At 41.5% G+C, this 13,241-nt stretch overlaps 1 protein-coding gene across 1 annotated transcript in view; it reads left to right on the plus strand.

Annotated features, from left to right (window-relative positions):
* The first annotated feature begins 12,806 nt into the window (after positions 1-12,806).
* Positions 12,807-13,241, plus strand: part of DNAJC10 (DnaJ heat shock protein family (Hsp40) member C10) — a 36,432-nt gene continuing 35,997 nt past the window's right edge. Inside the window, exon 1 of the mRNA XM_028140864.2 lies at positions 12,807-13,098. The gene's annotated coding sequence lies outside the window, so the exon portion shown is untranslated. The remainder of the gene's footprint in view (positions 13,099-13,241) is intronic.

The raw sequence follows: 13,241 nt of genomic DNA on the forward strand, positions 1-13,241 counted from the left end.
TTGGTAGAATCAACATCATTAAAATAAATGTCCATACTACCTAAAGCGATCTATAGATTCAATGCACTCTCCATTAAAATACCAATGATATACTTCAAAGACCTAGGACAAACTCTCCAAAAGTTCATCTGGAATAAAAAAAAAGACCCAAATAGCCACAGCAATCTTGAGAAAGAAGAACAAAGTTGGAGGGATCACAATACCAGATGTCAAGCTATACTACAAAGCCACTGTTCTCAAAACAGCATGGTACTGGCACAAGAACAGACATATAGATCAATGGAATAGAACAGAGAACCCAGAGATTGACCCAAGCCATTATGCTCAATTAATATTTGACAAAGGGGGCAAGAGCATACAATGGAGTCAAAACAGTCTCTTCAATAAATGGTGTTGGGAAAATTGGACAGATACATGCAAAAAAATGAAAATGGACCACTAATTTACACCATACACAAAAATAAACTCAAAATGGTTAAAGGGCTTAAATGTAAGACAGGAGAAGTGCCCGGCTAGCTCAGTTGGTAGAGCATAAGACTCTTAAATGTAAGACAGGAAACCATAAAAATCCTAGAAGAAGCCATAGGCAGCAAAATAGCAGACATTTGTCATAGCAATATCTTTACCAATACACCTCCTAAGGCAATGGAAACTAAGGAGAAAATAAACAAATGGACTACATCAAAATAAAAAGCTTCTGCACAGCAAAAGAAACCATCAACAAAACAACAAGAAAGCCCACTGTATGGGAGAACATATTTGCCAATGTTATATCCGATAAGGGTTTAATCTCCAACATTTAGAAGGAACTCATTCAACTTAACAAACAGAAGATAAACAATCCAATCAAAAAATGGGCAAAGGACCTAAATAGACACTTTTCTAAAGAAGACATACAGAAGGCCAAGAGACATATGAAAACATGATCAAAGTCACTAATCATCCGAGAGATGCAAATCAAAACAACAATGAGGTACGATCTCACACCTGTCAAAATGGCTATCATCAATAAATCAACAAATGGCCGAAACCGGTTTGGCTCAGTGGATAGAGCGTCGGCTTGCGGATTCAAGGGTCCCAGGTTCGATTCGGGTCAAGGGCATGTACCTTGGTTGCGGGCACATCCCCAGTGGGGGGTGTGCAGGAGGCAGCTGATCGATGTTTCTCTCTCATCGATGTTTCTGGCTCTCTATCCCTCCCCCTTCCTCTCTGTTAAAAATCAATAAAATATATTAAAAATAATAATAAATAAATAAATAAATAAAAATAAATCAACAAATGACAAGTGCTAGAGAGGATTCGGAGAAAAAGGAACCCTCTTGCACTGCTGGTGGGAATGCAGACTAATGCAGCCATGTAGAAAACAGTATGGCTTTTCCTCAAAAAATTGAAAGTGGAACTTCCATTGGAACCAATAATCCCACTTCCAGGAATATATCCCAAGAAAACAGAAACCCCAATCAGAAAGGATATATGCACCCCTATGTTAGCAGCACAATTTACAATAACTAAGATTTGGAAACAGCCTAAGTGCCCATCAGCAGATGAGTGGATTAGAAAACTGTGGTACATTTACACAATGGAATACTATGCTGCTGTAAAAAGGAAGGAATTCTTCATTTGCAACAGCATGGATGGAACTGGAGAGCATAATGCTAAGGGAAATAAGCCAGTCAGAGAAATATAAATATCACATGATCTCACTCATTTGTGGAATATAATGAACAACATAAACTGATGAACAATAATAGAACCAGAGTCATAGAAACATCAAACAGACTGTCCAGCCTATGATGGAAGGCAGGAGGTGAGAGGATAAGAGATCAACCAAAGGACTTGTATGCATGCATATAAGCATAACCAATGGACACAGACATGGAGGGGGAGGGCATGTGCTAGGGGGTGGGGCGGCCGGGGAGAGGTCAATCGGAGGGTGGGAGGGAAAGGAGACTTACATAATACTTTAAACAATAAATAATTTAATTTTTTTTTAAAATAGGGTGGTAGGCCTGGAGGCAGGGGAGGTGGCACTGGTGCAGGGTGAAAGGGGTCAACGGGGGAGGGGGGAGGAGACATCTGTAATACTTTCAACAGTTACTGTCTGTTTACTATGTAAACCTATGTCCAAATGACTAAGGGTGCTAGATTTGTCCGAAGCTACCTATTGGTTTTACTCTCTTGTGATTCTAGGCCAGTCTTCAAAGACAAGACAGAGGAGCTGTGATCTCTCAAGTGTGATCAAAGAACAGAACATTTATTCCAACGAAAGTAACTCACTGAGACAATGCTAATGAGACCAATTTTAACCATTGTTTAGGTGATTACTGCATTTTATGTGAACACTCTTTTAAGAATATAAATAAATAAGTAATAAGGAAGACTCAGTTAAATTTGGGCTCTAGTATCTAGATTTCTCTAAAGAAACCAATATAGATTTGAAATTAAAATTGTGAGAGAAACCTTAGCATATGTGATAAGTAATCATTTATGCATATAAGTATTTATTGGATACACACAATGTAAAAAGCACTGTGCTACTTTTGGTGAAGGATACAAGTCTGCACTCTAGTGAGGAACAAGAGAAATGTTCATAAGGTTATAGGTGATGCACCACATAAAATATGCGCAATGAATTAGCAGATGGGATCAGAGAAAACAGAGACATACTGTCTTATTTTTCATAATTATAAAAGCTATTTTAAATATATATATTTTGAATAAAAAATATGTACATAATATTAAATTAGAACAATACTTTTAAAAGCTACTTTCTTAGTTATTTAGATCTCTCTTAACTTATATGCCATATTAATAATTTTTGTCTGAAGTCAATCTAACTCTATATTAGCAAAGTGGCTGGTAGAGCTCTCTCACCACTGTTGATGTGACTGGTAAAAATTCAAGTCTTCCCTGTTAGAAATAAAATGAGTCAATGGGTGATAGTTAAAATGTAACAGTTCAGATTTGCGTGAATTATTCACTTTCTTCCTTGTGATCTTTCAGATAGAAAAATCACACAAAGTACTTTCTAAAAGGATAACCATTATCTTTTAAAAATTCAAGTTATAAACAAGGAGGCATCGATCGGACTGTTGGGCCTCAGAGGGAGGGTAGGGGAAGGTGGGGGTAGGGGGGAGAGATCAACCAAAGGACTTGTGTGCATGCATATGAGCCTAACCAAGGTTAAGGACAACAGGGGGGTGGGGGCATCCGTGGGGAGGGGTGTGGGATGGGAATGGGGGGATGAGGACAAATATGTGACACCTTAATCAATAAAGAAATTTAAAAAAAAAAAAGAAAAATATCTGAAAGTCCATTTTTATTGCTAATGATTTTAAGCACCTTTGGAGTTTACATTTTTACAAACACATGTTGAATGATCTGAGCAATTAAAGATTTGGGTTGAGAAATAAAATAAAAAATAAAAATTCAAGTTATAACTGCAAATAGAAATAAAAGTTAATGATATGAAACTGTTCATGTATTTTAAATTGATTGCTAAAGTATATTTGAACCAACCAAATTGTTCTAGAGAGACTAATGAAAGCAAGATAGAGTATCTTTTCAGGAGGGGGTGTGGGTAAGTATTTCAAGATATATGTTTCATGTTAAATTAAAAATCCTACTTGGGATTTGATCTTTCTTTCTAATAACTCTTCAGTCCCCAGGAGCAATTTATTTTTAAGTTCCTCTTATATTAATTCCAACTTTACATTCTGGAAAAAAGCAAGTCTATCTTCACACATTAATTTTCACAGCTCTTGAAAGGTCAGTGACTCTCCATGCTAAAAGGTACCTGATTATAATGCTTTTATGAACAGAAGGAACAGTTAGAAATTCTGATTCTAATCAGGAAGCAGGAATGATCTCAGAGAAAAGAGAAAGAATCATAAAACAGCTAAGTAGCACTCAACTCTTGGGTTGGGTCAAATGTATGCCTCCATTCTACATAAATGTATTTATTAAACATCTATTATGGTCCAGACCTCCCTAAAGAAGAAATATCACAATAGGTATTAAAAGGCACCTCTTGCTCATGTGGCCTGGGAGCTAATCAAGCCAGGCAGGGAATCCCAACTCTGCCAACTAGCTGTATGGTCTTGACCAAATCACTTGTCTTCTTTGAAGCTTGGTTTCCTCATCCATAAAACAAGTCAGTTATGCATACCTCTAAAGAAATTGTGAGGCTTAAGAAAGTAAAAAAACATAAAGTAGCTGATAGAATGTCTGACATATTACAGACCATCATTAATGATAAGGTTCTAGCTCTGGTCAGTTCTTATTGCCTTGGTCATCTATATATATAAAAGCCTAAGCAACCGTTACAACTGGTCGACCAGTCACTATGATGCGCACTGACCACCAAGGGGCAGATGCTCAAAGCAGGAGCTGCCCCCTGGTGTTCAGTGCACTCCCACAGCCAACCTCCCATGGCCAGCCAACCTCCCGTGGTCCCTCCCCACAGCCAGCTGCCCCGATGGGCCCTGATCACCGGCCAGACCGAGGGACCCCACCTGTGCACGAATTCGTGCACCGGACCTCCAGTATGAATAAAGGACTATAGGAAAAAATACTATCAGTTCTAAAACCTCAGTTCTTTAAAGCTCACTGTTCCTACTCTTATCTCCTTATACCTCTCCAAGCAATTTTGTCTCCCAAGTCACCAAGGACTCATAAAATTTAGGATCCAAGGTAATTGATCTGGCAGAATTGATACCTGGGGTTGGAGGAGGTGGCAGTGAAAAGAGCAGGGAAGGCATAGAATATATGAATTAAAAATGGAGTTGAGGTCATTAAAATGAATAAGGTAATGTTAGGTAAAAGTCCAAGTACACAATTCTTGGGATAAAATGGTAAAAGTAGGAAGTTTTCTTGGCAATTAGATTGATCAGTGGTTCTCTAACTCTTGTCTTGGGATCCTTTTACATTTTTAAAAAATATTGAGGATTTTAAAGTGCTTTTGTTTATATGTGTTATGTCTACTGATATATATCATGCTAAAAATGAATCAGAAATTTTAGATATTAATTTATTTTTAAAAATAATAAATCCATTAAATAAGAACACATATTTATGAAAAGTTTCCTAAAAAGTGATAAGACAACAGGATTTTACATTTATGCAAATTTCTTTAATGTCTAGCTTTACAAAAAGGGCTAGATTTTCATATTTTATTTCTATATTTAATCTGTGATATGACACATCATGTACTTTCTGGAAAACTTCACTGTACACTTGTGAAAGAATGAGAGTGAACAAAATAATGTCTTATTGTTGTGAAAATAGTTTATAAAATAATTAGCATCTCATTATTAGTATGAAAATAGTTTTGACATCATGGATACTTGCAAAGAGTTTAGGGGCCCTCAAAAGTCCCTAGCCAGTTTGGCTCAGTGGATAGAGCATCGGCCTGCAGACGAAGGGTCCTGGGATCAATTTCCATCAAGGGCACATACCTCAGTTGCAGGCTCCTCCTTGGCCCAGGCCCTGTTCAGGGCGCCTGCAGAAGGCAACCAATTGATGTTTTTCTCTCACATTGATATTTCTCTCTGTCTTTCCCTCTCTCTTCCACTCTCTCTGAAAATCAATGGGGGAAAAATATATATCCTCGAGTGAGGATTAAAAAAAAAAAAGCATATTCAGTTTTGTTTGATGTTTTTAATGTTAAGGAGGGAAAAGAAATAACCTCTGGCAACAGCATTTAATAAAGAAAAATTTCTTTAAGTATATAGTAGTCCCCCCTTATCTGGGGGGGATATATTTCAACACCACTAGTGGATGCCTAAAACCTCAGAAAGTTCTGAACCATATACACTGAGTGGCCAGATTATTATGATCTCTGAATGCATAATAATCTGGCCACTCTGTGTGTGTGTGTGTGTGTGCATGTGTGTGCGTGTGTGTGTGTGTGTGTGTGTGTGTGTGTTTTCCTATATGTACATACCTATGATAAAGTTTAATTTAAAAGTTAGAAACAGGGAGAGATTAACAATAATAATTAATAATAGAAAAATTATAACAATATACTGTCATAAAAGTTATAGAAATGTGATCTCTCACTCTCAAAATATCTTATGTACTGTACCCACACCTCTGTGGTAATATCCTGCCCATGGCATGAAATGAAGTAAGGTGGAATTTATTTAATACTTTCAGACTGAAGTTGACCATGGGTAACTGAAACCGTGGAAAGTGATATCATAGACTAGAAGGAGTACTGCAAAACAAATTCACCAAGGAGGGAGTCATATAACTTGAACCTGGTTACAATGAGTAATAAATTCCAAGGCAGTGAAAATAAACTTTTCTGATTAAAAAAGACAAAGCAGCAGCAAGACTAAACACACACACACACACACACACACACACACACACACACACACATACACACCCCACCCATGTTCTTTGTTTTCTTGTTCTGGCCACAAAATTTAAAGGGCACGTGGCTGGTAGAACAAGCAGAAGTTGCAAAAAACAAATAGTGGTTCTCTCTTACCTACAAAGAGCCTGGTAAATTACAGAGACCAATTTCATTTTGGCCGCATAAGAAAGCGGTGCCCTCAAAGCATTTTGACCTCAGACTGGTAGTAACCAAGGGTGTAAGAGAGTAAACATTGGTTTAAAGGACCCCCAGGGTTTATGGTATCAGGGGTAAGAGAAAATCCAGGTTTCTCCTTAAAGCGGAATAAGAAAGCCCAAAGGTGAATTTGGCAGTAAAAATAATAGCTGGTAATGTAGCAATTAGCATGTGTCAGGCTCTGTTCCTAAACATCTTTTCTGACAATGAACCAATGTCACTTCTACAATGGTTCACTTACTTTCTCACAATTGTTTGAGGGAAGCACTAGTCTATTCCCTTGGTTAGGTCTAAATCGCCCATTGACCAAAGAAGAATTACAAGGGAAATTAGACAATATTTTGAACGGAATAAGAATGAAAATACAGGGAATCAAAATTTATGGGATGCCACTAAACTGGTCCTTAGAAAGAAATTGGTGGAGGAGGAGGGAACAAGATGGTGACAAAGGAGGCTCCTGAGCTTTCCTCTTGCCATACATGCACCAAATGTGCAGCTGTACACGGAGCAATTCCCTCTGAACGAAATCCAGACACTAGCTCAGTGACTCCTGCACACGGGCAAACGAGAGAGTGCCACGAGATTGATAGAAAAAGCTGAGACACATCTTCACCGCAAACCTCTCTCTAACACAGCACCAATCAGGAAAGAAGCCCCGCCTCGCCCCCCAGCTTCCAACTTGTCCCTGATAAATGAAGGGTCTGGACCTCACATCTAGCAACTCAACTTTTAAGACTCCCACCCCAGGGACAGGCCCTAAGACACCTGGCTCTTGAGGGCCAAAAAGGTTAGTGTCCATGACACCCATGGGACTGTGGTGAACAAAGAAGCAGTGGTGCATGGACACTGGCCACAGCTATCCTCCCAGGGTTCCGCGTTGTCTGAAGCCTCATCTTCTCTGGCTGCTGCCTGGAAAATGGGACCCCCTAACTGCCTGGCTGTGAGAGCAAGCATGGCTTACACTTGCCATGGTTGTCCCCCAGGGCTCAACATAGAAGAAACAGGCAGCCATGGCCAGTGTGGCTCAGTGGGTTGGGCATCATCCCATGCACCAAAAGATTGCTGGTTCAATTCCTGGTCAGGGCACATGCCTGGGTTGAGGGCTCTATCCCCGGTAAGGGCCATGCAGGAGGCAGCAGATCAGTGTTTCACTCTCACATTAATGTTTCTCTCTCTCTCTTTCTCTCCCTTCCTCCCTCCCTCCCTCTTCCTTTTTCTCTAAAACCAATAAAAATATTTTTAAAAAGAAGGAACAGGCAAAAACATTCATCTCCCGGTTGCAATCCTCCAAAGAGATGGGGAAACCAATGGGCACATCCCTGCTTTCTCCATCTGGCTTATTCCAACAATACAATCACATCCTCAGTGTCTCCCTGAAAGAAATTCTCTCACACAACTAACACCCCAACTTTTATGGATGCCACCCAAATGCCCGGACCCCAAATCACCTAGTTCTGATAGCAACAGGGCTTGATCCATCATCTCAGAATTCTACCAGCATTGAGATCCTTAAACACTCAGCTGTAGCTGATTTCCATGGAGCTCAGTAAAAGGCCCAGTCCCTTCAGAGAGGACAACCTACAAGGAATCAGACTTGGACACCTTTATTCTAAATTTTTACCCTAATTTATTCCTTTATATATTTTCATCATACATATTTAAAGTCATTTTCATATAAAGAGGACTTCATATAAAGTCCTTTTCCATTTCCTCTCATGTGAAATCTTCCCTTTATTGTATCCATTGGCTCAGACACAAAAAAAGTTCTTGAATGACAAGAATGGTTCACTGTGCCTGAGCTCTAAAAAGAATGTGGTTTGTGCTAAACATCTACTTTCCTTCGGAGAGTCTAGAATTTTGAAGCCTGCCAAGCAGAGGATGCCTCCATGTCTAGCTCCCAGTCAAAACTTTAGTCACTTGTTCCCTAATAAATCCCCTTGTACACAACCCTGTACACGTGTTGTTACAACTCCAGCATGAGTTGTGTTTCCTTTGTGACTCCGCTGGGAGAGGATGCTTATAAGCTTCCACCTGATTTCCTCCAGACTCTGTCCACGCACCTTTTCCCTTCGCCGACTTTGTATTCTTTCCCTGTAATAAAGCTTAGCCATCAGTACGATTACAGTCTTAGTCTGATGGGCCATTCTAGTAAATCATCAAATCATCATGATTGTAGGGATAGTGGGCACAGGGGTCAACCTGTATAGCTACCCTAAATGCCATGCCTCAACCAACCAACATCTCTAGCTCCCTCATTCCTGTGTCCTTCTGTTCTTAAAAACAACCAGAGCCATTCTCACATTTTGCAGCATTCTTCTTTGGGCTTTGCTCAATGAATTATTTTGTCAATTCAACACTTTGTCTTCCATGTTTCAGGGTTTCCTCAAAATTTCTGGTCCATTGAGGGTACTTGTTATTCTGCAACAGTGATGTGGATTTATTTTTAAAAGAATAAATTTCTCTGTCGTCTCTAAAGATTTGTGATGTGGGTACGCTTGCAGGCACATGTTATCAATTTGTAATCTGATCTCCTGGTCTTCTGTTGTTTATCAAGTAAAATGGAAAGAAAAAGTATTTCACTAGGACTGTCAATCCATACTTGCTTTGTGTTTGCTATCAATTCATCTTAGCAAGTATTTATGTAGGGATTAGTGCCAAAAAAAACCTAACGTGTTTAATTACCACATAACATTTTTCATGAAATATAGTGTCAAAATAATTGCAATGTAAGGAAATAAGCACAAAAGAAAGGTCAGTTACAGCTGGAGGCAGACCTGTTTATTGGAGATAAAAATATAAAATTACAATTATCATAGAAATAGGAGCAACTACAAATTCAACTGAATTCAACACACATGTTGAATGCCAAGTCCACTAGTAAGTGCTGTATGTGATTTTAAAACATCAATTAATTTGTCTTTACAAATTAGGTCTGATCTAATAAAATATTACAATTTATCCCCAAAATCAAGCTCATGTGATGGGTTATTATGTTATTATTAAAAACTCTGTGACAATAACACCTTACTTAGCTTAAATAAATGCTGTCAAAAAATATTTCAATGAACTGATTGTGGTGTTTCCTTTTGGAATCCAACTTCTGCCATTACTAACTGCAATGTTGAGCTAGTAGCTTAACTGTTCTTAGCCTCAGTTTTCTCATCTCTAAAAATGACATGATAAATGCACTTACTTCATAGAGTTGTTATGACAATTAAATATGTTAATGTAAGTAATATGCTTGATATAATACCTGGGAATATATGTAAGTTTCACTTATTATGATTATCATTATCATTTCACACTGGCTAAGAAAACAGAAAACGGGTTATATTCCATTTCAACCATTTAGATTTGAGTGTCTTTAGGCAAGTCATACTCATCAACCTTCCTGGGCCTCAGTTTCCCCTGCTATGAGTTTAAGAAACTTCAAAGTTTCTACCTGGTTCTAAAATTCCAAATCTGTTAAGGAATTCTTTATTTAGAATGTTCCTTCATTCTACTTTGAGCACTTAAGCTCAAAATGGAGTCCCTATGAAATAAGTTGTTTAAATCACTCACCAACATATTACTGTATATTTCTACACATAAAGGGGTGTGTTCTCCACATCCTTCCCCCTGGGGCCAGACAATAAGGACTTTAGGAACAAAGAATTATTCTTTCCTCTCTGCACAGAATAAATACTCAGTCTTCAGTCCTTTTAATGCATGTATTGAATAGATGCCAAGCACTGCCCTAACTAGGCATTGAGGGGAAAGTAAATAAAATTTGATTGGGGGGAGGGGGAGTAGGGGAGTGCACAGGTTTCATCAAAGGAACAATGGCCTCTGCCAGCACTGGACAATTCAGTTCCTCCCCATATGCCTCGGGTGCTTTTGGCCCTGGTGCTGGTGCTCAGAGGGAGTGAGTCAGTGTGACCGGGACTCCAGCAGCTGTCTGTCTTCCTCAGCCTCAATCCCACTGGTTTTTACAGCCAGAGGTTGTGGGGACTTCTCTTCCTGGCACTGGAACCCTGGATGGCGGGGGGGGGGGGCCTTGGTGTGGGGCTGAGAGAGATAAAAATCCCTCCTGATTTTTATCTGCAGACATGGGTGTGGGACCAGCATGTTCTGCATACACACACACACACACACACACACACACACATACACACACTCACGTCTTGATATGGCTTCTTCCTTAATTCCCTAGTGTAGGACTTCCATTCAGCAAGGTTTCAGGTGGTTCTGAATGATGGTTGTGCTGTAGTTTAGTTTTAATTTTGATGTGGTTGTGGGAGGAGGTGAGTACCGCATTTACCTACATCATCATCTTTACCAGAAGTCTTCAAAGGAATGTGTTTGTTTGAAATGGCCCAAATTATAATCGCAGAAAATAAGGTCTCATTGTATCATTGTGCTTTGAAGCAGATCTTTAATGCACCCAATATTTAGAGTATTGCAAAGCAAAAACAAACAAAAAAATTTATTCCTAATCTCAAAGAATTCATTATAGTAGACAAACCAATGAAATGTAATTATATTCTGGTATGATAAATGCAATAATAGAAGATGGTGTGATCAAATCTGCTTGAATGGCTTACAGAAAATTCTTTTCAGAAAAAAACATGAACTGGGTCTTAAAAGATGAGTAGCAATTCTCCAGCTGGAACTAAAAATGAAATAAAGCAGTCCCTTTGTGTAACATATTTCATGCCCTGTATCAAGTTTTGATTTATTATACTGAGGCTGGCAAGGCTTTGATTTCCCTGAACCAAGTGGACATTCCTGATGTCAAGTATCTGAAATGGAAATGTGCTTTCAAATATCTTTGTTTCCCACGATGACCACTTCCTCACCAAATCCTATACATATTACCTCCTATTTTTTCTGTTCATTTCTCTGTATATGAACTAACTCCACCCTAGTCCAAGCTCATCATCTATCACCTGGTCCATTACAATGGTCTCCTCGCCAGTTTTCCAATATTTGCTACTGCCCTCCCACAGTAGCTTAAATGGTAATATATATATGCAAAGTGACCCCTCAGGAGTTTGACCAGGAGACCAGGAGTTCAATCACTCGCTATGACGTGCAATGACCACCAGGGGGGCGGCGCGGAACAAAGGAAGGCCCCGGCCAGCAGCCAGAAGGCCCTGATCGGCCCTGATTGCCAGCCAGGCCTAGGGATGCTACCCGTGCATGAATTTTGTGCACCGGGCCTCTAGTTTAAAAATAATCATAGCCCTTCCACATTGGGCAGAGGTAAAGGAAAGGGGGAGAGGGCAGTGAGTGACTGCAAGTTGGAGCCTTTTCATGGTGTCTCTGTGGGAAGGCAGCCTGACCCAGGTTGGAACCTGAGTGAAGAGCAGCCCAATATAAAGTGTGGGAACCCAAGCAGGACGAAGAGGGCAGCTACACAGGAAAGGGGCTAGCACTAGCAATGGGAGATTGGTTACATATGGGGGAATTGAAAGTTAAGTACATATAAAACAAGGATAATGGGAACCAGATTTCTCATTGTCAGGGAAAGGAGCTACACTTGAAGAAGGGAGAAAACTGGAATGACTCCTGTGGCATTATATTGGAATTGCAAGTTTTGGTGTAAACTCATGGTAATATGAACATGTGTATGTGTGTGAGTGTTAATGTACATATATTCCCTACCTGCTTTCCTTTTTTTTTTCAAGGGAGAAAAAGAAGGGGGGCGGGGGGGACTGAGAGAGGGAGAGAGAAATATCAATTTGTTGTTCCACTTATTTATGCATTCATTGGCTGATTTTCATTGGTTGATTCTCCCATGTCCCCTGACCCAGGATTGAACCCACAACCTTGGTGTATAGGGGCAAAGCTCTAACCAACTGAGCAACCCAGCCAGGGCCCAAGCTTTCCTTTTTTTTTTTGCAAAATTTCCCATCTGCCCACCCACCCACCCACCCAGCAACCCACCCACCAGAACAATCCTCTGTAGCCCTGCCTTCCCTCTAAGAACAGGATCACAGGAAAATCGCCAGCCCAGCTGGCCCTTTGGGTTTCCCTGTTACCATAGCAACAGGCGCCGGAAGGGGCGGGCTTCGCTGGCCTGCGTCTGGCCCCCGGCAGCGCCAGTCCCCCGAAGTGCGGGGCGGGGGTAGGCGTGGACTTTGCGGTTAGAGCGTGTCCCTCAGCTCCGGGTTGGAACCGGAGCCGGATTCCGCGCCGACCGCCACGTCAACCTAAATCTACACCGCCCTCCCCACCCGGCCGCCGCCGCCGCCCCAGGCCGGCGGCGGGTCCGCCCTGGCCGAGCCGTCCGCGCCTTTCCCACAGTGCCCCGCGCCAGGCCCCGCCCCGCTCGCCCTGGAGACCGGCGTGCGGAGCGGACGGAGGGTGGCTGTTCGCGGCTGCCCGGGCGGCTCAACCTCCCCATCCCGAGCGCGGCGGCCCGGCGGCCCGAGAGTGCGCGCTCCCCTCCCGCTCGCACCGCGGCGCTCGGCCGGTAGGATTAGCCGACGGGGAGGAGGACGGGGGGGGAGCTGTGGAGGCGACCCCGCAGCACCGAGGTGGGCAGGGGCCGGCGCCGGGCCGCTTGGAGGGGAGGGCGGAACTGCCGCGCGCGCCTGGACTGGAACCCTCTTCGCTCGGCGGCGGCCGGTTCACGGTGTTCTCGCTCCCCGTCTGCCTATTGCATCCGCCACCTTTCTCC

Source organism: Eptesicus fuscus, chromosome 11, assembly GCF_027574615.1.
Source record: "Eptesicus fuscus isolate TK198812 chromosome 11, DD_ASM_mEF_20220401, whole genome shotgun sequence".
Taxonomy (NCBI): Eukaryota; Metazoa; Chordata; class Mammalia; order Chiroptera; family Vespertilionidae; genus Eptesicus; species Eptesicus fuscus.